Source organism: Lygodium microphyllum, chromosome 2, assembly GCF_053477565.2.
Source record: "Lygodium microphyllum isolate KBCC chromosome 2, Lygodium_microphyllum_v1.1.10, whole genome shotgun sequence".
In the NCBI taxonomy this organism is placed as follows: Eukaryota; Viridiplantae; Streptophyta; class Polypodiopsida; order Schizaeales; family Lygodiaceae; genus Lygodium; species Lygodium microphyllum.
The window spans coordinates 87,314,623-87,319,281 of NC_141136.1; positions in this window are offsets into that span (position 1 = coordinate 87,314,623).

Sequence of the window (4,659 nt, forward strand, 5' to 3'; positions counted from 1 at the left end):
TTGGTTTCTGTTTATGGAAAATCGTCACTAGGAAGTGACTGTGTGGTCAAATACCACTTTCGCCAGTTTTGCAGATTTGCCCTTGTGAGGGTGAAGCTGAGTTTTTGCAGTGACAGAATTTTTTGCAGTGTTCTGTAATGGCGTCTGATTCTCTTTCACAGATTGTCACTGAAAAGCTTGACAAGAACAACTTCCAAGCATGGAAGTTTAGAATGACAAATTTCCTTATGGGAAAAGGATATTGGGAATTTGTTGCAGGAAATGAAGAAGAACCAGTTCTTCCTGATGTTCCCAATCAACAGCAAATGCAGGCATTCAAAACATGGCATGAGAGAGCCAGGAAAGTTATGTATTGGCTGTCTATCAGTATTTCAGACTCTATGATTGTGCATATTCAGGATGCAAGTACGCCAAAGGAGGCATGGGATACTTTGTCAAAAATGTATAGCACAAATACGCAAGCCAGGAAAATGCAGCTCAAGCAAGAGTTGCATAATGTGCAAAGAGAAAGTATGAGCATCAACGACTACCACATGAAGGTGAAGAAGATTGCAGATGCACTTGCTTCCATTGGGTCGCCAGTGGAAGACGATGATTTAGTTTCCGTGACCTTGAATGGTCTAGGAAAGGATTATGCACAGTTCCGAACATCCATTTCCGTCCGTGAAAGATTTCCTGATTTTGAGGAGTTGATTGCTCTTCTAATTTCTGAGGAGCAGAGAAATGGTGGTGCATCTTCTTCAGGAGGAACTTCAAAAGAAGCTGTCTTCTACTCAAATGCTGGAAGAGGTAGAGGCAGAGGTAGAGGAGGCCGATTTGGAGGCCGTGGCAAAAATCAGAATATGCAGCAAACTCAAGAAAACCAGTCCTATGGAGGAGAACGTGGTAACTCTAGAGGCAGGGGGAGCCAAAGAGGTCGTGGTGGATGGCAAAGAGGCCAAAATGCAAACAGTAATGTTGAATGCTACTACTGTGGTAAAATGGGTCATATGGCTAAAGACTGCTATAAAAAGCAGAATGACATCATGAATGGAAAACTGCAACAAGGGAATTATGCATCTTCTAGTAGACAGGGTGATGACAGAAATGAGCACTTGTTTATGGTGCAGCACATGAACAATTCTGTGACAAGTGCAGAAGAAAGCAATGATGTATGGTATGTTGACTCAGGTGCATCAAACCACATGACAGGTCATGCAAAATGGATGGAGGATACAAGAAAAATGGAAAAACCAGGATTTGTGGAGACTGGTGATGATACTGCACATCCTATTGTGCAGATTGGAAAATTTCCTTTGTCTATGCAGGATGGGAAAAAGAAATACATGTCCGATATATTTCATGTCCCGAATATCACCAAGAATCTGGTTTCTGTTGGTCAAATGGTTGAGCAGGGCTTGCAGGTCAGATTTAATCCTCATGGATGCTTTGTTGAGGATATGAAAAATAAAGGTCGCTTGATAGCAAAAGGAAAGAAGAAGGGCAGAATGTTTACATTGGATGCAGACATGTCTGAATTGAGTGCAGCAATGTTTGCACATGGGACCGGTGTAGTTGCAGATATTGATATCTGGCATAAACGCATTGGTCATGTTAATGTACAGCGACTTAAATCAATGCAGGCCCAAAATATTGTTGCAGGTTTGCCTAAATTCAAGGTTGCAGAAATGCATAAGGTATGTGAAGCCTGTCAGTTTGGAAAACAGGCAAGGAAACCATTTCCTAGACATGTTCAAGAGAGTGAGAAGCCATTGGAATTAATCCACTCTGATGTGTGGACTACTAAAGCTGCATCTCTTGGAGGCTGTCATTATTTTGTCACTTTTATTGATGACTATAGCAGAAAAGTTTGGGTGTATTTTATGAAAAAGAAAAGTGAAGTTTTTGGGCATTTCAAAACTCTTAAAGCTATGGTTGAAAAAGAAACAGGTCTGCAAATAAAATGCCTAAGGTCAGATGGAGGGGGAGAGTACCTCTCAAATGAGTTTGCAAGGTTCTTGCAGGAGCATGGCATAAAGCAGCAATATTCATGCAGTCATACCCCACAGCAAAATGGAATTGCAGAAAGAAAAAACAGACATATTGGAGAGGTATCTCGTGCCATGCTCAATGAAAAAGACCTGCCAGATTTTTATTGGGCTGAAGCAGTTGCTACAGCAGTCTACATAATGAACAGGACTCCCACTGCAGCAATACATGGAATGACTCCAGAGGAGAGGTATACTGGTAGGAAACCATATATTTCTCATTTGAAAATTTTTGGTTGCATTGCCTATGTACATGTGCCAGATGAGTTGAGATCCAAGTTGGATCCAAAAGCTGAGAAGTGCATCTTTATTGGTTACTCTCTGCAGCAAAAAGGGTATAGATGCTATAACCCTTCTACTCGTAAGTTTACAGTGAGCAGAGATGTTGTTTTTGATGAGATGAGTAGCTGGTACAAACCAGTAAATGTGATTGATGATGTAGATGCACAAAATGGTAATGCTGCACAGAATTCACAGCAGCAGTCACAAAATATTAGTGGACCTGGAGCGTCCTCTAGCAGTGGTTCACATTCTTCGCCATGGACAGGCAGATTGAGATCAGGAGGATCTTCTCAAAGTAATGCAGATAGTGGTATGCAGGTATCACGAAAAGGAAAAGAGAAGGTTGATCAGCCCATGTTTGATGTGAATGCAGGTCACTCTTATGTGGATGGTGAATCCAGTGGCTCAGAACAGAGCATTGATGATGAGTTGGGTATTCCTTCTATTGTTACACCTGGAGTAAGGAAGACCAGGGATGTTTTGAGAGCACCTGGGAGTGAATCTACTTTGCGCAGGTCTACGAAAGCTAGGTATCCTGTGGATAGGCTGAAATATGATGGATTTACAGCCATTCACTATGCATATATGGTTAAAGTGATACAGGAACCAGAACCCACTTCTTTTGAGGAAGCCATGGGAAAAGAAAAATGGAAGAAATCCATGGATGAAGAAATGGATGCCTTGGAAGCAAATGCTACATGGGAATTGGTACCTTTGCCTAAAGGTAAAAATGTAATTGGCTGTAAGTGGGTTTATAAGGTGAAGCACAATGCAGATGGTTCTGTGAACAGATACAAGGCAAGATTAGTAGTCAAGGGGTATGCACAAACATATGGCATTGACTATGAAGAAACATTCAGTCCGGTTGCAAGGATGGCAACTGTAAGAGCAGTCATTGCTATGGCTGCATCAAAGGGATGGTCTTTACATCAGATGGATGTAAAGAATGCCTTCTTGCATGGTGATTTGCAAGAAGAGGTCTATATGGAGCAGCCACCAGGTTATGTGGATGCTATTCATCCTGAGTTTGTTTGCAGGTTGAAGAAAGCCTTGTATGGCTTGAAGCAAGCACCTAGAGCATGGTCTGACAAGATAGGACAGTATCTTGTCACTATTGGCTTTCAGATTTCCAAGGCAGATTTCTCACTTTATGTGAGAAAAACAGAGAAAGATATTATGCTACTTGTCATTTATGTTGATGATTTGATTATGACAGGTGACAGTGATGAAGATATCCTTCATGTGAAAATGCTATTGAAGCAGAAGTTTGAGATGAAGGATTTGGGAGAGCTGCGTTATTTCTTGGGCATTGAGGTGATTAGATCACCAAGTGGGATACAGCTCTTGCAGAGACAGTATGGATTGGACATGCTGTCCAAATATGGGATGACAGGCTGTAAGCTATTTCAGTTCCTTTGGAGCAGAATGTGAAGCTGAGCACAGATGCAGGTGAGCTTCTAGAAGACCCTACTATGTACAGACGCATAGTAGGAAGTTTGATTTATATGACTATTACCAGGCCAGATTTGAGCTATGCTGTTGGATTGGTAAGTCAGTTTATGCAGGCTCCAAGGAAACCACATTTGGATGCGGCTAGACGCATACTCAGATATGTGAAGTCCACATTGCAGTATGGACTATTTTATGAGACTGGGGTTCAGATACAGTTGCATGGATACACTGATGCTGATTGGGCTGGTAGTATTTCTGATAGACGATCTACCAGTGGATATGTGTTCTCTTTTGGGAGTGCTGTAGTCACTTGGAGCACCAAGAAACAGCCTACAGTTGCCTTGTCGAGCACAGAGGCTGAGTACAGGGGTGCAGCAATGGCTGTATGTGAGGTAGCTTGGTTGCATAAGCTACTTTATGATATGCATCAGTCTACAGATAGGCCAATTGTCATTTATTGTGACAACATGAGTAGTATACACTTGGCAAATAACCCAGTCTATCATGCTAGAACAAAGCACATTGAGGTGCATTATCACTATGTGCGAGAGAGGGTTTTACTAGGTCTTATTGATCTAGTTTATGTCAGCACAGAGGATCAGGTAGCTGACATATTCACGAAGGCATTGGACGCAGAGAAGCTGCACAAGTTCAAAGACCTGCTTGGTGTGCAGGAATTGGGATTGAGCTCGAGGGGGAGTGTTGAGATATCGAGCTCCACTCATGATACGCTAGGGTGACCGTTGTGTATTTATGTCACCGACTTGTCAGTTGCAGACGCGGTTGGTACACCACCCATGAATAATAGCTACATGATAGCTATCCTTATCTACTCTAGTTCGTGGCTCAGTTAGTATGCCACCTTAGTTAGTTGAGTTTGGTTTTGAGACCCATATAT